Source organism: Lucilia cuprina, chromosome 4, assembly GCF_022045245.1.
Source record: "Lucilia cuprina isolate Lc7/37 chromosome 4, ASM2204524v1, whole genome shotgun sequence".
In the NCBI taxonomy this organism is placed as follows: domain Eukaryota; kingdom Metazoa; phylum Arthropoda; class Insecta; order Diptera; family Calliphoridae; genus Lucilia; species Lucilia cuprina.
The window spans coordinates 37,832,721-37,859,574 of NC_060952.1; the positions used below are offsets into that span (position 1 = coordinate 37,832,721).

Consider the following 26,854-nt stretch of genomic DNA (forward strand, 5'->3'; position numbering starts at 1 on the left):
GAAGTGCTTTGCTCAAAAATATCTAAGTAAAGACTAATTACCTTTGTGGTGAACTACTTATTATTTAGATTTTGACAACGAATTGTTGCAATTTTGAGAACGGATGTTTCTGAAACTTTATAAACACCTTGGTGTCAATTTGATAACAGGCGTGTATAATTTAAAAACCTATTTTTTTCCCTTTGTGTTATTATTTCGTGTATATGTAAACAACTAATTGATCTCAGTCTTTGGTAAACGTGAAAAACCTTTTGGGCACAAAACTAAATCGCTAGACTTCTTATGAATATGACTTCACCACTCACTTTATTTTGACGTAAATCGATCATTTTTTATGACAAATGGAAAAAATTTTTAGCATGTAATGACATCCAATTCTAAAAAATTACATATCTTCATTTAAAACCAAGATACACGGTTGTCAGATCTTACAACGTTGTCAGAAAAATGTTCAGAAAATGTCTAAATATCGTCTGAACTTACAATTTTTCTTTTGCAGCATTGTCAGAAAAAGCATTTCCGAAAATATTGCAAGACAAAATTTGTAAGTTGACAACATTATTAGAAATTTTCTGAACATTTTGCTGCCAACGTTGTAAGATCTAACAATCGTGTATACATAGCATTAGAAATAACCATTTACTGTAGCTGTAAACTGAAAATAACGATCTAAATTGAGAAAAATGTAAAAAAAAATCATGGGACACCGGTATCCTGAATGCGTGCAAGAGTTATTGATTTAAAATTTAACGAAGAAACCATTCTAGAGGAAATTGGAGTGAAAATAAAAAATTAAATTTGTGCATTCTCTCTTTCACACTTTTCATTATAATTGTTTAAAGTAGCAGCTTAATAAACTTTTGAATTGAAGCTTTTGAAGTTTTAATACTTAGAAATATAATAATTTTAAATAAATATATTGCAATCTAATAAAGACGAATACAAAAACCACCCGCTGTTTAAAATTCCCCGTAGTTTTTAATTATACACTCTTGTATATAATATTTCAAAGAAACTACTTATACACACAAATTCTATTAAATTTTATACAAGTATTATCTATTTTTAAAAATAATTTATTATCTAATAGTAGTCAAGTGTCTGTCAAGAGCAAATACTTATATGCAAACTTTAAAAAAGTCATGTATTGATTACCATTTAGCAAAAAAAAAAAATCGTGAGCAGCATCTCATCTTTAAATCATTTATGCAGTTAAATTCAAAAATATATAGAGAAAAATAAAACAAAGTAATAAAAATCTACATTTTATGCAATTGTTAAGTTTTTACAGTCTGTATTTTTTTGTTCAGCAGAAGTTTCATGATCTTTACAGTTTTTATACCCTACACCACTATAGTGGGGAGGGTATTATACGTTTGTGCTGATGTTTGTAACATACAAAAATATTGGTCCAATACCCACCTTAAAGTATACCGATCGATTCAGAATCATTTTTTGAGTCGATTAAGACATGTCCGTCCGTCCATCCGTCCGTCCGTCTGTCCGGCTGGCTGGCTGGCTGTCCATGTAAACCTTGTGCGCAAGGTACAGGCCGCAATTTTCAAGATAATTTGATGAAATTTGGACCAAACATGTTTTTTGGCACAAGGACGAAGCCTATTGAAAATGGTTGAAATCGGTCCATTATTTCACCTAGCCCCCATACAACCGTACCTCCCGATTTGAACTTTTTATGCTATAATTACGTCAAATATTAAATAACCATTTGTATCGCAATGAAACTCAACAAAACTAACTGTTATTTAGAAATATATCCTTTTCCCAAATTTACCGAGGATCGGCCCATATTTGACCTATATAAAGCCTCATTTAGAAATTTTAGTTTTTTATCAATAAATGGCTTAAATACTTTGGAATTATGGTAATATTCAACATAAAAGTTTCTTTACAAAAAATAAAAATTTTATAAAAGTAAAAATTGTAAAAATATACTCATGGTGTAGGGTATCATATGGTCGGCCATGCCCGACTATACTTTCCTACTTGTTTTTTAATAGTTTTAAAAATTACACATACATCATAACAATATTACAGCAGTGACTATTTAATGTTGCTATTAACAATTCAACTTCTGTTAAAATTATAAAAAATGTGTTTATAAAATAAATATTACTATTAAATAATAAATATTACGATTAATCGATTATCACTTCATGCCAACTCATTACCATCTGCATTACTAGGTAATGGTTAATTCTTTTAATTTTTAAAACTCAGCTTAAATAGCTATTAAAAGAACCTTAACAAGAGATTAACAGAGGTTTATAATTGACTTAATCTTCCTAATTATAATGCCCAGAAATCTGGACTTGTTCCTAAATTAAAATTAAATATTAGTTTAAGAAAAAGATTTATCACTTTAATCGCATAATCGTTAACACTAATTTTCAAAAAAAAACATCAAAACCAAAATAACCATAATTATTACAGATACGTTTGACTTGAGCAAATAAATGTTTGACTGAGCGACTGACTGACTGACTAAGTGTTGGATTTCTTTGTTTATGTGATTCTTTATGAACAAATATAAATAAATGTTTTGAAAACAAAAAAATATTTAACATGATAAACGTTTTAATAATAAATTTTTAAAATATTGCTGTGTAAGCAGTGAAATTCTACTAAAATATTAAAGACTATTACTTGCAACATAGTGACATAAATTGCAGAAAATTTACATAAGTATTATTACTTATTAACCACGTAATAACAAAATATTGACACATCATGAGGTACCTATATGTTAAAGTACAAATTTAAGTTTTTTCTTGCTATTTCAGTACATTTAAACTACTTACAAATGCATGTATTCATGTGTTCTTTTAAAATGTCATTGAAAATAATAATTCTAAAATAGTTAATTTTAATGGGGTCATGAACTAAAAGCACGGTAATCTATAGTTATTAGAGCTTTTAGCAAAAAATATAAAAACAAAATTTCGACCATCTCAACTTGATGGAACAATTCTACAAGGAGTTAAACCAAATCTACGACAACAAACTTGTATCAAACTTGGATAAATCTGAACACACTCAGATCTTAGTCTATGCTTAGCAGAACTAGGGAATAACTGACAACAAAAGAACAAATGTATGTACTTGTTATTAAGAAATGGGAAGATCCCATTGGGACCTATGTTATCCCCGATTTTACTATAAAACTGATTGAGATTTTTTTTTAGAAACCACGTTTAGGAAACCGTCTTTATGAACACCGGACCCTCATAAAGCATTATATAAGGATTATCGATTCAACATACATTCAAAATACATCCATAAACATCTCCGAAGACAGCCTTGTATCGCTCAAAGCTTTGTCGACAAATCCACAATAAATAGATTGTTCTTGGAAGAACCTGTTTTAAAAAAGGGTACTCATACACTATAGGTTGAAATATCTAATACGATCGACGAGTAGGCGGCAGATAAAACAAAGTGGTTAAAATTCAACGCTTGCAGAATATTTAAAATACTTTGGTCCCTGGCTTTCACGAAATGTAATCTTGAATCTCTAAATCCTTAATGCAAATGTGTTAAGGCTTTTTATGGGATAACTAACTGGCCCTTTCATGAGACTCATTTCAGTTCGTATGGATTTGAATTTGTTGTAGAAGTGATTATACGTCGATGATGAATGAATCAATTCGCTTCTTTTGTCACGTTCTATAAAAGCGCTGGCAAACTTTTTTCAAATTTGAACTGTTTTAGGGATGCTTCACTAACAGATTCATGTAATAATCATTTCAGAAATTATTTAAATGAGAAAGAAGAATCGTTACAACACTTTCATAGTTACATAATTGTTCAATTCACAATAAAGTTGTATATTGTATCTACTAAAGTGTAGTAACAGTGATTGTGAACAGATTTTTGTAGCAAGTCATAAGTTTATGTTTACAATAAAAAACAATCAAAACAAACAATGTCAAAAGTAAAAAAAAAACAAATAATATTAAACTAATTAAACGAGCAAAATAAACCAAATTAATTTCTTTTTATTTAAAATTCTATTATTGTCATTATTACACATTTTAAACTAATAAATAAAAAGTTTTTAATAAAATTTTATTTTTGTTTTTGTCGATTGAATTTTTCATTTATATGCTGAAATAAACAATTGACAACACTGAATTTTCTTACGACATTCGAAAAACATATGAACAATTGTCGTAAGAGTTGTATAGAACTTTTGCATAGAAAATACCAACAACATTGTTATGACTATTGTAACAGCTGCTGACATACAACGCATACAACGCTACAACATCGATTGTGAATTGAACAAATATTTCTAAAAGATCTAAGCTTAAGATATCTTAGTGCAATTCTCTTTTGATATCTGGACTGCCTTTATCATTATATTGCACTTACAAATATACTAATATATGTTATAAGAAGCGAATGGTTCTCTTTTATGGATCAAAGAGGCATGATTACTTGCCTTTCAATCTAAACGATGCCAAATGGTCACCTCTTTTCTTATTAGAAATATGCGTTAGTGTTCTAGTCTGGTAGACCGAAGGTGGTGGGTTCGATTCCCACCTGTGGCACTGGCTAAGAAGCGCACAACAGGCCCGATAGAGTTCAAGGTTTATTTCTTCAGATGTATTCAAATGTAACTAAAAAATATCCGCTTTGAAATGATTAAATTTTTTATTTTGAAATATTAAAATTTTGTATTCTGAATTAATAATATTTGAGTAAAATAGGTAAAATTCGAGAGGGTTTAAGGGAAAGTGTATTAGTAAATTTTTATCATTTAAATTATTGTCGAGATGACAATACGTCATTAGGTTTTCGAAATATCATGACCAAGAGTTTATAAGATTTCTGAATTTGTCCATATTTGAGATATAATAATAGAGTGCAGACGCTTTATTTTTATATCCTTTAAAAGTTCAATTTGTTGGCTTTAAAATAAGGGTTAAACTTCTATAGAATCTTCTTCCTTCCTCGACACAATGGCATGCTAAAGTTTTGCTTTGAATAAAGAATATACAACTGAAAGTAGTTAAATTAATCCTTCGGATGACGTAACATCTTTTTTCCAATAAATTTCTTCAAGTTGTTTAAAAATTCTTTAAAACACGATATCTCGAAAACGCTGTTGAACGCTTAAATTTGGCCCCTAAGTGGGATTTAGCTTAGTCTTTTAGAGAAGCACATAAGCACTAGTCACTGGATTAAATATTTGTAGGCTTGTGTAATTACAAAATAAATGTTAAAATTTAAATTCAATCTCTTATTCATTAAACTAATTGCATATGCGATTTGTTTGTTTTTATTCCACATTCTTTACTTTCTTTGGCATAATTATAAAATTTGCAAATTAATGATTTAATAATAATATTTTGTATTTGTTAGATAATAAATAATAAAAAATATATATATTTTGTTGGGGAATAAGGAAGTACATAAGTATAAAACGATATGGGTAATTAAATACACATAATTACAAAAGTTAATTGAAATATTCAAACATACTTAAGTATAAGTACTCCTCTGTTGTTAATTACAGATTTACAAACAACTATAGTTTAACTACAAATAATGTAAGTTTAATTTGTCTGCAATTGAAATACCAAATTGTGAGATTTTTTGTTTTTGTAGAAAACAATGTGAGTTCTTTGATGTGATTGCTATATTTAACCTTTATTTAAAACCCCGTTGTTAGAGCATTATTTAAGTTAAAACGTTATTTATTAAGGGGATTCATGTTAAAAAGAAATTTTACAATTTGAATATATAAACTTTTAAAACATATTAATTTTTTTTTTGGTAATTTAAACCTTTAATCTATTAATTTCAAAAAAAAAATTAATTCGTCTTTGTCACTTTTCATGAATACCCCTACTATTGATATTTGATGTTATTTTAATGGAAAACGTTTTATCTTTTTTTTGTTAGTTTTGCAGGCATTTACAATTTTTATTTTTCGTTACAATGTTTATTGTTTTTCTTCAGCTGAACACTACTATTCTCTGTAAATGACAAAAAAGTTAAAAATGTTGACGGAAAATTTAAGACGAAAATGTTAACGATGATGATGTTGCTGCTGGTCGTGTTGCCCAAACCAACAGTTTAACATATCATCAGCGTATTGTTTTTTTTTTATTCCAATTTGTGATGATGGTTTGAAATTTAAAAGATTTTTTCAAATGCTTCTCTGCCAATCAACTATGAAAAGTTAAAGTTAAACTTTAACAGACTTTTTTCTAAGAAACTTATGCAAAAAACAAAAAAAAATTTCATTTTAAATTTATGATATTTGCCAGAAAATTTATGAATGTTTATAAACGTACTCATACAACTGACCTCGTAATAAATAAAATTTATTGAAATAGTAAACAGTTTCTTTTAAAACTAAATAAATAATACTTTTTTTTAATAAGCGTGTCTGTTTTAAAGGTACCAACACCACTGACCCAGTTAAGCTACGAGTTGTAAATACTTCCTATTTCGTGTTAATACTTTTGCTTCTTTATTTTCTAAAATATATTTAATGTTGCAATTTTCTACAATTTATAAATAATAATAAAAACTACCAAATCATCAAAATTAAATGTTAAGAAATTACTAAACAATATTTAAGTTAAGTGTTCTCAATTTTTTAATTTTGAGCATTTGTTGTTTTGGCAAAATACATATTTTGTTTAAATTTCTTTAGATTTATCGAATAATTAGATTAATAATTTATAATAAATCATAATTTGAAATGTTTTGTTGATCTTAAAATTTGATCTGTTACTAAAATCTAACCTTATTCACATTTCTTTTTCAAAAATATCTGAAAGCTTTGGTTTTATACGTCGCTTTATATGTCCCAATATCGTAGATGTGATTTATCAAAACTGATCACTAAGAAGCTTTTCTACATAAGAATGATTTCTACAAATAAATTTTTCTTAAAGAAACTGTTTCTCAGAAAACTTTTCTAGGAATCTCTGATCTCTTGAAAAGTTTTCTTGAAGCAATTTCTATATAAAACCGATTGTTTTAATAGGAAACCGCTTGCACGTTAAGTCTTTTATACTTAGATATAGGGTATAGATATCTCGAAAATTGTTATTATAGAAAACTGATCTCTTAAAGTGTTTTCTATACAAAACCGACATTTCCATTAGTTGTTTATAGGAAACTGATCTTACGTAAAGTCTTATATAGGTATAGATCAATAGAAAACTGATCCTTCGAAAAGTTTTCTATAGTTTCTTATTCCGTATAGGGTATAATTATCTCGAAAATTGTTTTTATAGAAAAATGAAGTGTTTTCTATACAAAACCGATCTTTCCATTAGTTTTTTATAGGAAGCTGATCTTACGTAAAGACTTATATGGGTATAGTTTTCTATAGTTTCTTATTCCGATCTCTCAAAGAGTTGCTATAAAAAGCAAATCCGATCTTTATAAATAATTTCCTACTCCAATCTCTCGAAGATTTTCACTAATAAAAAATTTATCTCTTGAGGAGTTTTCTATACGGAAACGATAGTTGTTTATAGGAAACTGAAAGTATAAAAAGTCTTCTATTACTTAGAAACAGATTTCTCTTGGAAATTGTTGTTATAAAAAGCTTATCTCACGAAAAGCTTATTATAGCTTTCAAAACTGATCTCTCAAAGCGTTTCTTTAAAGACTGATCTTTTGAAAAGTTTCTTATTTAAAATGAATGATGAATCAGAAATACTAACTAATCTTCAAAGAGTTTTTTATAAGAAACATATTTCTAAATAAGATTTATATCAGTAATAGAAATACAGATAAAAGATCTCTGGAAAAGTTCATATATAACCCAATAGTTTCCTATAGAAAAATTATCCCTCAATAAGTTTAATATAAAACACTGATCTCTCAAAATATTTCCTATAAAAAAAATTGATCTGACAACTCGTTTCTCAAAAAAAAATCGATCGAAAAGTTTCATCAAAAGTCTTCTAGAAAAAAATTTTTTAAATTTCATGAAAAATTTTTTGTGAAAAAACTGATTTATAGAAATATTTTCTATGGAAAACCGATATGTCAAAAATGTTCCTACTAAGTACTGATCACTCGAGAAGTTCTTCATAATAATCTGATCTCTCTATCCATTTTCTATAGAAAACTGAATGGATTCTGTCTCTTAAAATTCTTTTGGCAGAAGATAAGTTATCTTTTACAAAATTAAGAACAAAATATAGATCCCTCGATAAGATTCCTTTCTATCTATCGATCTATGGAAAATTTTTCTACATAAAAGTAATCTTTAGAGATTTAGATTTATGTGGAGAAAAGTCTCTTGAAAAGTCTTTTGTGCTAAATATATAAATCTCGAGATTCTATAAGATACTTTTTATTGAAGAGTTTTCTAGAAAAATGGATTTTTTGAAAAATTGTCTATGGGAAATAAAAATTCAAAAAAATGATAACTCGAAGAGTTTATTTTAGAAAAATTATCACTTTATAAGACACTTTTCTTTCGAAACATTTTTCTAAAGTACTTTTAAAAATGTTTATAAAAAACTAGTTTCTTATAAAAAAAATATAAAAGTTTACTCTAGAAAAGTGATCTTTGGAATATATTTCTATATGAAACCATCTTTTGAAAGTTATGTTCAAAAAATATATATGTTTCAAAGTGATTTCTGGGAAATATAAATACAGCTAACTGATCTCCCGAAAAGTTTTTTGATCTGTCGTAAAGTTTGCTTTAGAAAACTGATATCTCGAAATGTTTTTTTATAGAAAGTTTTTAATGAGAAATATAAATATAAAAAACAGATCTCGCGAAAAATTTTCTGTAAAAAAACTGATCTGTCGTAAAGTTTCTTTTAAGAAATTGATCTTTCGATATACTTTTTACGAAAATTACATTTTAAACAGATTTCTATATGAAACTGATTCATGACAAATCTTTAATGGGAAAATGATCTCTCGAAAATGTTCCTATAAAAATTGATCTCTCGTAAAGTTTCGTTTAGAAAACCAATCATTTAAATATAATCGTTGTGTGAATTTTAAAATTTTTTATTAATTTAGGCAAATTTTTTATAGCCATATAAGGAAATGGATAAAATTGTTAAATTTTAACCCGTTTTTTGTTAACGTCAATCATAAAGTGATTTGAGATTTATTAAATTGTTGTATACAATTTTATTTAAATAATTTTCTATTTAAATTGATAACTATAAAATTTCATTCACTAATTACAACAATATTAAAACAGAAAATAAAACTGGTTTAAAAATTATTTAGAAAAAAAATCACCGACTGGAAACATTAAAAACTTAATTATAATAAAACCATAATAAAATTTATAAACATTTGATAAAATTAAAAAAAAAATTCACATGCGTATGTTAAAAAGCAAAAATCTCATATAATTAACACAATATTAAAAATATAATTAAATAAATTATGTTATAATATTTAAATAAAACGCAAATGCAGTTGAAAGAGTGGCAACAAAATATGTAAATTTTACAAGTAAAACTGCTGCTGAATTAAGAAAATTTTTTTTTGCCTCAAATGAAGAAAAAAAATAAAATTCAACAAATGACATTTACAACTTAAGAAGATTTTAAAAATGTTTTATACCGGTTTTCGGTGTTTGTATTACTTTTAAAGAAATATTAGTTTGTTTTAAATTTTCAAGCGAAAATTATGCTTTTTTTAATAAATTTTACCTAAAACATGTTGGTTTATTATAGACACTAATTATATAATTAATTTGTTTTTCTTTACTAGCGTAACTAATTATTTTTGTAGGCTAACAAATTGTTTATTTGTTTAAAAGAGTTTAGTTAGATTTTTAACATAAATTATATTTTAGCATAAAATCATGTGATATATTTTTTGTATTTATTTAATTTCATTGAATTTTTTTTTCTAAATAATTAATTTCCCAGACCTTTATTGTTTTAACGGAAACAATACAAAATTAATTTGACAGTTTTCTTTTGTTTTCTGTTTGTTTATTCTGTAGAGTTTGAATCATTTTTGAAATTTGACACTTATCACTTGTGACATTTAAACAACAATTTGATAACCTTTAATTATTTATTATTGTTAATTGTATGTTATTTAGTTAAGTTAATAAATGTGTAACTATGTATATTTGAAGTGTTTTTTGGTGACCAACTTTTGATTTGAAGATAAAGGCTGTTATCAGTTTATAGGTTTAAATTAAATGAAAGTGTTTCCCTTGAAAACTATAGTCCAGACTATAGATGCGTCTGTAGTCCAGACTATATATAAACCGTTCTGTAATCCAAACTATAGACTTATCTTCATTCCAAACTATGTACTATTCTATCTTCCCAACTATACAACACTCTATACACTTTTTTATACTCCAAACTATACACTGTTCTATAGTCAAAACTATAGTCTGTTTTATAAGCCAGACTGAAGACAGGTCTAATGTCCAGACTATAGACTATTCTATAGGCTATTCTATAGTCCAGACTATAGACTGTTCTATAGTCCAAACTATAGACTTTTTCTTATTCTATAGTCCAGACTATAGACGATTCTATAGTCCAGACTATAGACGATTCTATAGTCCAGACTATAGACTATTCAATAGTCCAGACTATAGACTATTCTATAGTCCAGACTATATACTATTCTATAGTCCAGACTAAAGACTATTCTATAGTCCAGATTATAGACTATTCTATAGTCCAGACTATAGACTATTCTATAGTCCAGACTATAGATTATTCTATAGTCCAGATTATAGACTATAGATTATTCTATAGTCCGGACTATAGGCTATTCTATAGTCCAGAATATAGACTATTCTATAGTCCAGAATATGGACTATTCTATAGTCCAGACTATAGACTGTTCGATAGTCCAGACTGTAGACTATTCTATAGTCCAAACTATAGACTATTCTATAGTCCAGTCTATAGACTATTCTGTAGTCCAGACTATAGACTATTCTATAGTCCAGACTATAGACTATTCTATAGTCCAGACTATTCAATAGTCCAGACTATTCTATAGTCCAGACTATAGACTATTCTATAGTCCAGACTATAGACTATTCTAGAGTCTAGAGTATAGACTATTCTATAGTCCAGCCTATAGACTATTCTATAGTCCAGCCTATAGACTATTCTATAGTCCAGACTATAGACTATTCTATAGTCCAGACTTTAGACTATTCTATATTCCAGACTATAGACTGTTCTATAGTCCAGACTATAGACTGTTCTATAGTCCAGACTATAGACTGTTCTATAGTCCAGACTATAGACTGTTCTATAGTCCAGACTTTAGCTGTTCTATAGTCCAGACTTTAGCTGTTCTATAGTCCAGACTTTAGCTGTTCTATAGTCCAGACTTTAGCTGTTCTATAGTCCACACTACAGTTGTTCTATAGTTCAGGCTACAGCTGTTATATAGTCCATACATTAGCTGCAGATTATAGTCCAGACTACAGCTGTCCTATGGTCCAAACTATGGCTATTCCATAGTCCAGTTTATAGCGGTTGTATAGCCTAGACTTAAGCTGTTCTATAGTCCAGACTCTGGCTGTACTATAGTCCACACTATAGCTGTTTTATAGTCCAGACTATAGCTGTTCTATAGTCCAGACTATAGCTGTTCTATAGTCCAGACTATAGATGTTCTATGGTGCAGACTATAGCCCAGATTATAGGCTCTTCTATAGTTTAGTTGCTGATACTTCTATGGTCCACACTATATACAGTTCTAAAACCAGACTGTAAACCGTTCTAAAGCATAGACTATAAAAATTTGTTTACAGAAAACTAAAAAACAAGAAACAAAGCTAACTGGATTTTATAAAAGATTAAAAAGAAATTAATAATCACCTTTAAAATCCAATCTTACCTTGATAATAAAACAAACCTCCGTTAATTATAAGTTAGTTTTGTCGATTTGCTTTTTAATCCAGCAGCATCAGCTGTACAACAATTGTTTTTAGTTGCGAGTTTCTTTCCTTAAAAATTTAAAAAATATATATAAACAATTAAAATATCATCAATAAAACGTTAACATTAAATAGTTTTATTGAAAAAAGATGCGCTCGTGTTTCTACACAAATTTCCTTAATGACACACTAACACTTTTTATAGTTAAATAAAGTTGTAGCAACAGAATCTATAAAATACTGCTGGCATTATATAGTTGCAAGTACAACAAAATATCTATAAAAACTCTTTAAATACATAAAAAAAAATTATAAAAAGGTGATTTTATTCAACTATGGGATGTATTTAACATTTTTTTACCTTGAAATGTAATACGACAAATACAACTGGTTTTTATTTATTTATTTTCTTTTTTTTATTTCACTGCAAAAAAACTCGATATTGAAATGAAAAAATAATGATCGATTAGAGCATCTTTATATTTTTTATCTTTTTATAATATATAGCTGCTGTTGTCATTAACTATAAGTTAAAAAAATACTTGAAATTTGGTTAGGTGAGAAAGTGATTTCGTTTTTGTTTCATATTTGTTTTACAGTAGCAGTATTGTTATTAATAATAAAATACAAAATTTTAATAAAATACACTTGAACCTAAATTAACATTTTATTTAAGTTTGTTAAATTTATACAAAATATAATTAAAAAAAGAAAGAATTTTTAAAATATAACTCTATTAATGAGAAAAAAAAATTTTATTTGCCCCGAGAGAATTTTTATGAAAAATTTCTATAAAAAGAAAATTTTGTAGAAAATGTCGTATAAAACAATATTTTTATTAAAATTTTCTTTAAAAATAAAACTTTATCGAAAACTTCTATAAAAAGAAAATTGTATCAAAGATTTTTTATACAAAGATAATTTTATCGAAGATTTTTTTATAAAAAGTGAATTTTATAGAAAAATAACTGAAAAAGTGAATTTTATCAAGAATTTTTTATAACAAGAAAATGTTATCGAAAATTTTCTATAAAATGAAAATTTTATCGAAAATTTTCTATAAAAAGAAAATTTCCTATAAAAAGAAAATTTTCTATAAAAAGAAAATTTTCTATAAAAAGAAATTTTTTTCGAAAATTTTCTAAAAGAAATTTTTATCGAAAATTTTTTATAAATAGAAAATTTTATCAAAAATTTTCGATAAAAAGAAAATTTTATCGAAAATTTTCGATAAAAAGAAAATTTTATCGAAAATTTTCGATAAAAAGAAAATTTTATCGAAAATTTTCGATAAAAAGAAAATTTTATCGAAAATATTCTATAAAAAGAAAATTTTATCGAAAATATTCTATAAAAAGAAAATTTTATCGAAAATTTTCTATAAAAAGAAAATTTTATCGAAAATTTTCTATAAAAAGAAAATTTTATCGAAAATTTTCTATAAAAAGAAAATTTTATCGAAAATTTTCTATAAAAAGAAATTTTAATCGAAAATTTTTTATAAAAAGAAATTTTTATCGAAAATTTTTTATAAAAATAAATTTTTATAGAAAATTTTCTATAAAATGAAAATTTCGATAATTTTTCTTTTTTTTATCGATAAAATTTTATTTTTCTAGAAAATTTTCCTTTTATAGAAAATTTTCGATAAAATATTCTTTTTATAAAAAACTTTCGATAAAATTTTCTTTTTATAGAAAATTTTCGATAAAATTTTCTTGTTTTAAAATATTTTCGATAAAATGTTCTTTTTATAGAAAATTTTCGATAAAATTTTCTTTTTATAAAAAATTTTCGATAAAATTTTCTTTTTATAAAAAATTTTCGATAAAATTTTCTTTTTATAAAAAATTTTCGATAAAATTCTCTTTTTATAAAAAATTTTCGATAAAATTTTCTTTTTATCAAAAGTTTTTTATAAAAAGAATATTTTATAGAAAATTTTCTATAAAAGGAAAATTTTCTAGAATAATAAAATTTTATCGATATTTTCTATAAAAGAAAAAATTTTCTATAAAAGAAAAACTTATCGAAAATTTTCTATAAAAAGAAAATTTTATATTTTCAATTAAAAAAAGCCACCAAAATCAACCACCAAATAAAAAAACTATGAAATCAAATTTGCCCCTAAACCATGTATACTGAGGCACATACCAAGGTGGCAAGATTGACTTGTTTTGTATAAAACGTAAAACATTTAAAAAAGTAACTACTAACACCGGTTATTACTTATTCGTAACCATATAAACATTATACAATTTACATGGAAGATGTATTGGTTTTTTTGTCCTACAACATTTCGAGATGAGATATTTGCCATTAAAAAAGTTTAAGACCACAAACCGTTACGCGTGATATGTAACCACTTATCGGTTTTAAAGTCAAATGCAACAAATCGAAAAAAAACGAGTTAAAAAAGTAATACCATCCAGTGTTGTATGTATTATGACCATGTCTAAGGTTGTAATTCTACAATTCAAATCAGTAGACCGGCTGATGGAAACAGACATACCAAATTGACAAGGCAACACTTTCATTTTATTTGTTGTATGTGATCATGTTTGTTCGTTTTTTCTGGGAATCTTAACAACCAGTTTTCATTGATAATTTCTTTTGTGATATATTTTCAATCTTGTTTTAATAAATCTTTATTAAAAAATTAATTGTTTTTTATTATCACTATAACACCTTGTTATAATTATGTGCAAATATGTAGATGAATTAAACATTATTTAAATGGATTTTAAATCAAGTTTATTGTCAATTAAACGGCATAAAAGAAATATGATTTATTAATATTTTAAGGTTCAATTTTTTATTTACAAGGACCGACTGTCGAGCCTAGCTATGGCTATTTAAAATTTTCTATAAAAAAAAATTATTGAAAATTTTCTACTTTAAAGAAAATTTTATCGAAAATTTTCTACAAAAAGAAAATTGTATTGCAAATTTTATATAAAAAGTGGATTTTATCAAAAATATTCTATAAAAAGAGAATTTTATCGAAATTTTTTTATAAAAAGAAAATTTAATCGAATTATAATAAGAGATTTTTTTATTTTTTTTAAATAAAGGATATTTTATCGAAAATATTCTAATAAAAAGATAAATTTATCAAAAAAATTCTATAAAAAGAGACTTTGGGTATTATTCATAACAATTAATCAAAGGTTTATAAAACAAATTTTCATACAATTTTTTTTCTATAAACCTTTAATAAATTATTATGAATAAGGCAGTTTATGTATAGAAAATCTTCTATAAAAAGAGAATTTTATTTAACACTTTTTATAAAAAGAAAATTTAATCAAAATTTTTTAAAATAATAGATTTTTATAAATGTTTCTATAAAAAATGATATTTTATCGAAAATATTCTAATAAAAAGGGAAATTTATCAAAAAATTTCTATAAAAAGAGAATTTTATCGAAAATTTTCTATGAAAACAGAATTTTATCAAAAATTTTCTCTAAAAATAGATTTTTATCGATATTCTAATAAAAAGGGAAATTTATCAAAAAATTTCTATAGAAAAAAAAATTTATCAAAAAATTTCTATAGAAAAAAATTTTATCGAAAATTTTCTATAAAAAGAGAATTTTATCGAAAATTTTCTATAAAAAGAGAATTTTATCGAAAATTTTCTCTAAAAAAAGAATTTTATCAATATTCTAATAAAAAGGGAAATTTATCAAAAAATTTCTTTAAAAAAAGAATTTTATCGAAAATTTTCTCTAAAAAGAGAATTTTATCTAAAATTTTCTATTAAAAAAAAGTTTAGTAGAAAATTTTTCAGTAAAAGAAAGTTTTATTGAATTTTTTCTATAGAAATAAAATTTTATAGAATTGTTTTCTATAAAAGGGATATTTATCGAAATTTTTTCTATAAAAAGAATATTTCATCGAATTATATCGAAAATTTACTGTAAAAGGTAAATTTTATGGAAATTTTTCTATAAAAAGAAAATGTTATCGAAAATTTTCTATAAAAAGAGAATTTTATCGAAAATTTTCTATAAAAAAGAGAATTTTATCTAAAATTTCCAATAAAAAAGAGATTTTTATCGAAAAATTTGTATAAAAAGCAGAATTTTGTTGAAAGTTTTCTATAAAAAGATAATTTATCGAAAATTTCTATAAATAGAGAATTTTATCGAAAATTTTCTATAAAAAGAAAATTTCTTCTATTAAAATGGAAATTTTATCGAAAATGATCTATAAATAGAATTTTTTATAAAAAAGAGAATTTTATCGAAATTTTTTCAATAAATAGAATATTTTACCGAAATTTTACTATAAACAGAGAATATTTTGTCGAAAAGAAAATTTATCAGCATTTTTCTAGTAAAATAGAATTTCATCGAAATTTTTCTAAAAAAAGATAATTTTTTATAAAATTTAAAAAAAAATCACCGAAAATTTTCTATAAATATAAAATTTTGTCGAAAAGAAAATTTATCAGAATTTTTCTAGTAAAATAGAATTTCATCGAAATTTTTCTAAAAAAAGATAATTTTTTATAAAATTTAAAAAAAAATCACCGAAAATTTTCTATAAATATAAAATTTTATCGAACTTTTTCTATAGATTTTTATCGAAAATTTTCATTTTAAAAAATATTGCTAATTTATTAAATTTATTTTACAAAAAAAAAATCTGATTGATTAAATTTTAACCGGTTGATGTGTTTAAATATAATTCATTGATATTGAAATCTTTGTCAGTTAATTAATTTCAATCATTTTTCAATAAATTTACAGTTAATAAAAAATAATTTAAGTATTTATAAAATCAACAGAATGTTGACTTTGATCTAAATTTTTTTTAATTTTGAAAATTTGAAATGTTGTGCTGCTAAAATAGTTACTTAAGTTTCGAACAATACTGAACAAAAATCTTATTATGTTTCCAACAATTCCCATTAGAACTATTAATTAAATATCTCAACTAACAAAATAATAAAACATCCGGCAACATCTTTTATATCCTATTAGAATTAAGGGATGATTTTTCATTTCAAATTCCTATAAGAACTACAAAAGAAAAAGAAGAAAAGGAAACCACAACAAAACAAAACCCAAAGAAAAACAAAATGCACTTGATAGAGAAAAATAAAAACATAAAATAAGAAAGATAAATAAAAACAAAATGTGCAAACAAATATTAGATTGAATTTTATAAAAACATCTAAAGTGGAAGTGTTTTTTTATAAAAATTATTTAAAAGACATCACATACAGCATCACATTAATGAGAATTAAGTACCAAATACACACTCAGGCTTAGACTGAGACGAGTACTTTTTTATGTAGTAAGTAAATACGCTGGCAGTACTATACACATAAATTTACGGTCTACGTGACTGGTCGTTAATAGAAATTTTGAATTGAGCTTTATGACTTTAGAATCTTATTTTTGTGTGTGTATATTTTGAAAACTAAGCAGGGATGGAGATTTGCATATGTTTTGTAAAAAATTAAACTAAAACTGAATGTTTTGAGAAACATTTTATATTAAAGATGTTTCGGACATTTCTAGATTTTGGTATTGGAACTGATGATTTTAGCTTGAAATTGTCACCTTAGGAACTAGTTCTGTGGAAGTATTTTAAAATAATCTAGTAGGGGGCTCTACAACAGAACTGTATGTATTCATAAATCCATTGGATAAAGATAAATATAATTGGCTAAGCAGTTGAATACGTGATTACACTGAAACAGCGTTATTATTCACTGGCCGACCAATATTTTTATATGTAGTTAACAAGGTTTCTTTACCATACCAGAAATGCCGTTGACTTGTCCTTGTAGCGCATGCGCGGGGAATTTAGATCTGTAGAAATTAAACAATAGCGGCGATAGTACTCCACTTAAAGTAGTGCGCCATGTTTTACTTTAAGAGGTTTAGAGCTTTTTATCTCTAAACTCTACGAACGATTGACAGCCACTCAGATAATTTCCGATTCATATCTTCGTGGGCTTTGTGATTTGCAGAATATCCTCGAATTGTGTGGTATGACTGATAATGTCAATGACTTTCGACAGGTCAAGTGCTATTAGGATCGTCTTTTCAAAGGCTTCTGCAGGTTAAAGCATTGCCAGAGCTGAGGTGCATTGGCGATAAATGTTGCGGTGGGGCTGTGCATTTTGCGGAACCCATGCTGATAACAAGCTGCTGTCAGTTGTTAGGGCTGGGCAGGATAAGCAACTCAAGAGTCTTTGGGGGTAATAGAGAGGGATATCGGTCCATATGACTGACCCTTCATCATGACTTTTCCTGGCTTTAAAACTGACTCTATCCTTTTTCAGGCTTCAGGAATTACGAGGCTATTCACTAATATGTTTAATAACATAGTTAGGTACTCCGCTTATCAGCATGGATATCCCGAAGCCTTAAATGATTTGGCATTGTTGATAGCATATTCAACTTTAGTTGTAATGAAGGGCTTTTGTATGTCCGTGGCAGGATGGTTGTTAAGTTTTCCTAAAACACTTTACTTCGTCTTATTTCTCTCTGTCAAAATCCCCCCAAGAGAGACCCTTCAGTGTCAGAAATGGAGACGTTAGCAAACTAAATTACATCCCTGTTATAGTTTATCGTTGTGGAGAGAGAGAGAGAGAGAGAGAGAGAGCGAACAGAGAGATCGTTGAAGGGAGATCGAACTGTAGATTTCAACTTACTAAAACGAGTATTCGAGCTGCAGTTCTTCAAGTGATGTAGCGTCTCTTCGGTTATTCTCATTTACAAATGGAAAATCTGTTTCCTATTTCTTAAATTTTCCAAAAAAAAAAAAAATAGTTCTTTATCAACTCTTTTAAACTCATCGATTTACAATAATATTCCACAGAACTGATTCCAAATGTAATATAGACATCACTAGTTTCAAATTAACTTTTCAAAAATCTGATATACTTTTGTGTGTTTATCCATTCTAGAACTAGTTAATAAAGAACAAATCAAAATTATGTTTCCAATTTTCCAACCCTGTTACAGAAACACACTTGCATTCGGGCACATTTTCAAATGAAAAGAGTTCATTTAAAAAGATAACAGAATTGTATTTAAAGAACAATAAAAGAATAAATAGTTTTTTTATTTTTAAATACTCTAACTTGCCATAGAAAAAGATCAAATAAATCTGAGATTATCACTTGTTAAAAGGGAAATGAATGAATGAATAAATACAAACTAAAAGTTAAAATTTATTAAATGTGTTTTTGTTTGTGCGTATAAATTTCTATGGAAAATCGGCTCTAAAACAGCTTATGGGTGTGTTTATATAGTACAAGTGAGCTTTTAATGAATGACCAACCAAACAATCTATTTAAATTAAAACAAATAGAGAAATTATAAGCGATATAAAACAATTACTACGGGCGACTACTCAAATAAGTATCAATAAATATTTAGCTCTATAACTTGAAATAATTGTAATTTTATTACTTTAAAGAATGGACAAAATTTTTATTACAAAAACTTCAAGAATAAACTTGATTTATAAGAGTTTTTTATTTGAATTTTCTTTTAAAAGTATGTATACCTTTCGTTCATTTCCGAAACCTTGAAATTTTATCTTACTTCATACCTCTTTTAAATGACCTTAAAAAACTATAAATCAACTATTTTATTACAAAAGAATATATAATTGTTTACTTAAAAAAATCAAAACAAAGGAATTGTTTTTAAAAGGAAAATCTTAAGTTAAATCTTTAACAACTCAAATTACATTTTATTGTTTTAAAAGACAACATATTTTAGAATTAAAAGGAATAAAATCTTAAACTTTAAAACATTGCCTAAGATGTGGACATTTATCTGTGTGTGTGTGTCAACTGGTTATTGACCTTATATTTTTTGAGATTTTTTATGTCAAAACACAATTTGTTATGGTTTACATTTCTATTTGAAAAAAAGCAAATGTATATGATTGTAGGGTACAGAGTGGTTATATGCACTGTTGGTCATTAGAATAAAGAGACGATGCATTATTATCGAAAGTACTTAAAACAGGTAGGTACATATTTCAATATCTTATGAATTGATGTTTATTGAACCAAATACCTTGTGAAAAGTTAAAATTTCCTTTCTAAAACTCGGTTTGAAGGTGTAAGTTTAATTAAGAGTTGTATCGATTATGTCTTGACAGGACCACCCCATTAGTTACAAGTATTGAATTGTATATTATTAAAGAGTTAGGTCCAACCTGTAGCAGTGATATATCTCAATTAGTCTTTGACCGCCTTATGCAAAAACGATTAAGTTAACAATGGTTGTTAAAACCTGTTTTTATATGGAAAAAGTGTGCAGTAAACCATTGTTAACTTTAGTAACAGTTTTTGCATAAGGCCCTAAGTCTTTACCCAAATAGTGTACCAGATAGGTACAGTGTAACATCCAAGAAATTTATTCCTCATGACAGCTTTTTATTATTGTCAAGCCGATTTCTTTGTCTGTTGCCTAGTGCGTTTCTCATTAAAAGAAAACCATCATTTTAATCTATATTAAGAAATCTATGAAGAAAGAATCATTGGATCTTCTTTTGATAAAGTTTCTACGCAGATCCAATTCTGGTTAGCACAGGGACTGGCGATCCAAATTTGACATATCTTCTTGTGTTATCTGCCTGATAGGGAATACAAAATTGCCAATAGTCGCTGGCTATACAGACTGTAGAAGTAAAATAAAACAATAGGTCGTTGAGTATTTACACATATAGTTGACCAGGTAGATCCGGTGTAACTTCTTAGAAATGTATTCCTCTTAACAGGTTTATATATTTGCCATTTGTATGCTTGTTCAGCGTTTCTCATAGGTAGCCTTTTAAAGAAAGAATCTTTGCAATTTTATATTTAGACAAAGTTTCTACAGAAATAACGTTAGTGATATCCAACGTAGATCCAATTCTGGTTAGCTCAGGGACAGGGGTGATCCAGCCTTGACATATCTTCTTGCATTATCTAACTAATAGAGAATACAAAATTGCCAATCATAGCGGGCCCTACAGACTGCTATGATCCCAAATATTTCAACATGATAAACTGCAATTTTTACGAAATTAATAAGAGATACTAATTTTAGCTTCTTCACAGAAGACACTAGATTCAACATTACATTTTATTTTAAATTCAACTGTATAAATCCTAATATTTTTTATTCGTTGGGTAAGTTTCCATTCAATCCTTGAAGGTACTCTGACATTTAAAACTCTTTCAAAGACAGAAATGAAGATTTAAATACAAATGTGCAATATTGCGTTCAAAGCTTTTGTAGGACAAGTTTAACAATCAAATTATTTTTAGTTTAAGTCCACTATACTATAGATCAGTAGGGAAAATTAAGACCTACTACAACTGTTTGCATCAATATAACTATGTTGGAGCTCACGCCATTTCTAGTATGTTCAATTTCCATAATAGTTTGAAGTTTGGATCTGGTATCATGTGCTTGTGGTACAGCTAAATTGGATCATAGACTACGAGAGTCATTATTCTGAAATTTACGTGAGCAGTATTTAAGAACTGAATCTGGACACAACGACCATTGACATCTACGTAGACAGTCTTGCTACTCTCACCTCGAAAATAACAAGATCATGTCCCAACTTCGATAAATTAAAGCGCAATTAGCGCATCTTCTTAGAATACAATTGTTTTGCAAAAGATAATAGGCGACAGAATGTTCCCAATCTAAATTCTGCGTATTACTACTTGCAAAGATTAGATATGAACTATGAGTGTTTCGCAAAATTATGATATTACCATACAATCTAACATTAAAAATTCATTAATGTATCGATATAGGTCTGATCTTTACAGGGAGTTTGTACCCTCTCCTATACATAAAGCATGCAAAAGTGAATAAACTATCGGGAATTATAGGGAAATCAAATGCACAAAGTGTAGTTTGGAATCATAAAGGGCCTCAGATAGAACAGTAATTGATATTGATGTCTTATACATAAATGTAAAACTTTGGAAGGAATCTTAACCATTGAAGCATAACATCATAACATAAAATCTATATAAAATGCCAATGATGAAAGATTTATTACATTGCTTGATAGGAAAACTCCAGAAACTTTAATATCAATTCCCCTTTAGTGTACTTGCGACATAATGCTTTTTGTCGTATGCTGTTTAGAACGATGTAGAACATCATTGATAATAAAGAGTCTGTCAGTGGCTACTACTGATTAAACTAGCAACAACAACCAACAACCATTGACCTAAGAAATTTTATTTTTTAAATGACGTGTACACAAAATTTTAAACAAAATACTAAATATTGTACTGTTTATATGTATAAACAGCAAAAATACACATGGAAAATAATGGTCCACATATGAGGGCATTAGAAAAATGAAAAAATAATAAAATAAACATATTTCGAGAATTTTCGTAGTTTGTTTGAAATTTGACCCGGTTTTGTAGGAATACAGCAAATGAAGAACAATAAAGAGTCGGTATAAAAAATAAAACTAAACAAATCAATGCCGGCTTTTTATGAAAAATATTATAAAAGATAAGAAGCTGATTCAAACTTAGTAGGGCTTCATTTACTTGTTATCAGAACTTAAGTCATACAACAAACTGAAATGTGATTAAAGTTAGAAATGAGATTTTTATTTAAAAAATAAGTTAAAAAGTTAAACAGCAAAATTTTCATTGTTTTTTTTATTAATAATTATGTGTTTTTTGTTTTTTTAAACACTATTAATAAATATTGTTCGAAAATTGCAATATTTTTCATGAGTTATTTTTAAACATTAAAAAAATCTGAACATTTTCCAGTATTTGCATGATTACAATCACAACCACAAACTACTGGCGTTGTAGGAAAGGTTAAAAAATCGCTTTATAGCGATTGACATTATCGCTTACAAGGCGAACTTACTCAAGTGATGTTTTGTTTTTAAATACTTCTTAGTAAAATTTGTTCAAATTTTTATAATAAGTACTGTAGGTAATGTAGTTATTTCATACATTACTTGGTAATAAGTTGTTGTTATCAATAACATAATTTTTTTTTTTTTAATAGAATTTCTAGCCAATTGTCTATTGCGGATGTTTAATAAGGAATTAGTGTTTCTAACCATAGTTGATTTTGAAAGTTGTTTCTAGAAATTTTGTTATTTACATATGTATGAGTCCAAACCAATCTGGAAAAGTTGGGTAAGCAGATTTGCAAAAAGTTTTGTGGTCATCGCAAAATAAAAATAAGAAGGTATTCACCAAAAAAGTAACTAATTACACATTTCTCCAATATTACTTGCCTACCTACCGGGTAAGTAAAGTTTTTGCTGGGTTTTAGCGATTCTGACTCTCTTAAACGTATTTTTTATGTTGACTTCATTCAAATATGGGCAGATGTTCGCTACTTACTTAAGAATTATTAAGAATAACATTACTTAAGAATAACATTTCAGAATACAAACTTAAACCAAACTTGTGCTAAATAACGATTCTTGTCCTAGATATTTAAAAAGTTGAATACAGAAGAAATCTTTTAATAAGGAAAATTGAAGCCTTTGCTACCATGTTGCACGATAGGTTTATCGTGATTTTGACACATATCTCTTCGATACAAACATATTTTTACTAATTTCCTTCACAGAATATATGTTTTGTACCAAATATTTGCGATTTTATTTACTTTTCTTCAATTTTTAATTAAAACATCCTTTTGACATTCGCCTGTCGCCAGCGGTGGCAATTGTAATCTGGTTGTATTAAGAATATTCTTTGCCGAGTGTATGCATGTGTTTTTGTTATTATTTCCTTTTAGTTCGCTTTTCATTACACACACAAAAAACAAAACAAGAGGCATAAAGAGAAAATAAACAAAAAATGGAAAAATAAAAACAAAATAACTAAATGAATGATTATGATGCAAATACAACAAAAAAAATGTTTTGCTTAGAGACAACAAGCAATCAGACAGGCTGGTAGGCAACAATAACATCTTGAAACAAATTAAATTGTTTGCTACTCTTTGGATACGCACGTTTGTCTTCTTTAATTTATTTCTTTTAACTTTTTTTATACTTTTACAAACACACTCACTTCTTCTGTACATAAAAACAATTTTTTATATTAAATATCTCAATATGTGTAAGAAATAAGTTCAAATTAATTGTAAACACTTTAAGTTATTGAAAATGCACTCACTTTATAATAAATTTTAGTTGGCACCCAGTTCTTTGCTATTAAATTGTAATAATGTGACTTTCTTTTCTATTTTATTCCATAAAATGTTGTTTTTGTTTTAAATTAAAAAACTAAATAAATAACACTTAAGGATTTTGTCACGAAAAATCCTTTTTTTCACTCGGTTTTTCTTTATGTTTCTTTTCTATTTATGTTTTCAATTTTGTTTTCCGTATTTGTTTTATTATCACTTCACTAGTTACAAAATTCTGCGTCCGCGCTTTAAGAATAACAATTGTATACTGATGTTATTTCGTTATTTGCATTCATAAATACACACACTCAACCAGTGCCGCCAGATGTAGGGATTTGTTCCCAAGTTGGGGATTTGAAGTTTTATTTGCGGATAGGTTTTCGTGCGAGGGATTTGAGGATTTTAGTGAAATTTGAAAATATATATTATATATTGAAAAAAGAAAATAATAAATAAATTTCAATTTATTTAATATAGGCTAATGGTAATTAAAAAAAAACACACACACAAAAACAAAAAATGCACCATTTTTTATTCATACCGTTTTTTTTTTAAATACAACCATTTCAACAAATTTGTGAACTTGAACAAAATTTTACTTTTTTAGAAGAAGTTTTTCAATAACTTAGAGGCGAAGTGCCGCAGCAAAAATCTCCCGTAAGAAATATACGTGTTTGTGTATTGAGCGCAGCAAAATAAGCCATATGTTATATTGCGCCATCTATAATTCATAAAAAAACTTATCAAAGACACTTTTTATTGGTTTATTTTTACCAGATGAGAGTAGAAATACAATATTGCGGCTGCTGAAACGGGTATATTTTATATTTTGTTTTGAAAGTTTTTTTATATTCAGTTTTGACAATTTTAATTTGTTTACGAATTTTTTCTCATTTACATTTAGAGTTGCCAAGTGGTAAATAAATAAACCATGATATATAAAAGCAACTATGTATGACTACAAAATCCACAAACGCAGCCGCGGTATTTTCTTGCGGTACAGAAAACGCAATTCTGGTTCCCAGAGAAAATCAGGTTTAGTATCTGACTCAGGTTTGTATTTCTACTCTGAAGCATTTTGTGAGACACGTCTCGCTGAGACATGATGATGGTTTTTGGGGAATTTCGGGCACTACTAGGGTTCTATAGTTGAAACGAAAAGTCGACTTTTCGACTTTTTTTCATTTAATAAAAAGTCGATTTTTAGACTTTTCGATTATAAGTATTTTATAAATAGTCGACTTTTCGAATTTTCGAGTTTTTTCGACTTTTTTGACTTTTTTCGTGTTTTTCGACTATTTTAGAGTTTTTAACTTTTTTTCCACTTTTTTAAAATTTTCGACTATTTTTTGACTTGTTTCTACAATTTTCGAGTTTTCGATTTTTTACGACTTTTCGACTTATCGACCTTTTTTGATTTATCGACCTTTTTCGACTTATCAACTTTTATTAACAAAGTCCACTTTTCGATTTTTTTCACAGACTATAGTAGACTTTTCGACATTTTTGAACAAAAAAGTCTTTTGATTTTTCGAAAGTCGATTTATAGAACCCTTGGTACTACGAGCCAAAGATTGGGGACGTCATGAGTCAACATTTTCTGACAACACCACTGCACTCAAGGAAAAAACTAAATTAACAAAATCTTTAGCCCCCCACCACTCTAAATCTTTTTGATGTTTGTTTAAAAAAGTGCTGCCAAGTTATGTAAATTGTTGGTTTGTGAACGAGATGAACAGTCGAAAAAGTGTCTGTGATAAACATACATTTAAGTGTAATGAAACATAGATGGCGCATAATAACATATTATTGTTCTTTCGCTTATTTGCTGCAATCTAAGAGAAAAATTTACCATGCAATTTTGTAGCCACAGCAAGTTTTGCTGCGTTCAGTGTTGCTAGGAAAATTTTGACATATGTCCACAATCTTAGGAGGAAATCCCAAAAAATCCAATTTTTTTTTTTTTAAATCCCCTTAGTTTTCCCCAAAATTAACAAAAACAATCCTTATTTAAAAACTGACACTGAATCCTCATCTCATAACAAAAACTTCATAATTTGTATCTAATATCAATTAGGATGAAGAAGAACCAATGATTATAGAAGTGATAAAAACATTGTTAACCATACAGACATAGAGGAGTGTGTCTAAGAAGATGTTTCAGAAGATCACAGAAAATCGAAGGATGATATTACGTATTATCACCTAACCTTTGAGTCAAAAAGCGTTAAAGGTTCTAAGGAGACAAAAGTCTCCCAAAGCTTACAAAGCCAATCCATTTGTATGTTTTTGACAGCAAGGGTCCTAATGTTGTTATATGTTTTATATTTCTTCTAGATTTCTCCTTCCCTTAGAGGCTCCCAATGTTTAAATTTCGAGTAATTGTTAAAAAATAAATAATCTATTGATATATTTATGGCGGGTTTCTTACTACTTAGTTTAACTGGGCTTAACTTTCTGTTAGATTAAACTTGGAACAAATTAAGGCGGACTTTTACCGATGATTTTGTTTTTCAGTTATGGATTTAAGTTCAGTTAACTTTGTTAGTATGGCCAACTTTTCACTCAAAAACATAAACAATGAACAGCTGTGTTTTGCAAATAATACTTTTGTAAAATGAAAATTTTTGGAAAAATGTTAATTCAGGTCTGAGCTGGGGAACAACTCTCGCGTCATCGCGATTATTTCTTAAACGCGTTCAGGCTTGTTTTTGTTGCATGGCTTTCGACAGTTTTGCGTCTCGCTCACACTGGTGTAGTGTATTACTTCATA

General features: G+C 26.9%; 1 protein-coding gene across 2 annotated transcripts in view; it reads right to left on the reverse strand.

Annotated features, from left to right (window-relative positions):
- The window catches only part of LOC111675552 (prolyl 4-hydroxylase subunit alpha-1), a 65,317-nt gene extending 40,972 nt beyond the window's left edge, over nt 1–24,345 (reverse strand). The window contains exons 1-2 of one of the 2 annotated variants that reach the window (XM_023436333.2): nt 24,069–24,345; nt 11,863–11,971 (exon numbers count right to left, since the gene is read on the reverse strand). The gene's annotated coding sequence lies outside the window, so the exon portion shown is untranslated. The remainder of the gene's footprint in view (nt 1–11,862; nt 11,972–24,068) is intronic. The other variant, XM_046949178.1, reaches the window with a different exon arrangement.
- Nucleotides 24,346–26,854: the final 2,509 nt, after the last annotated feature.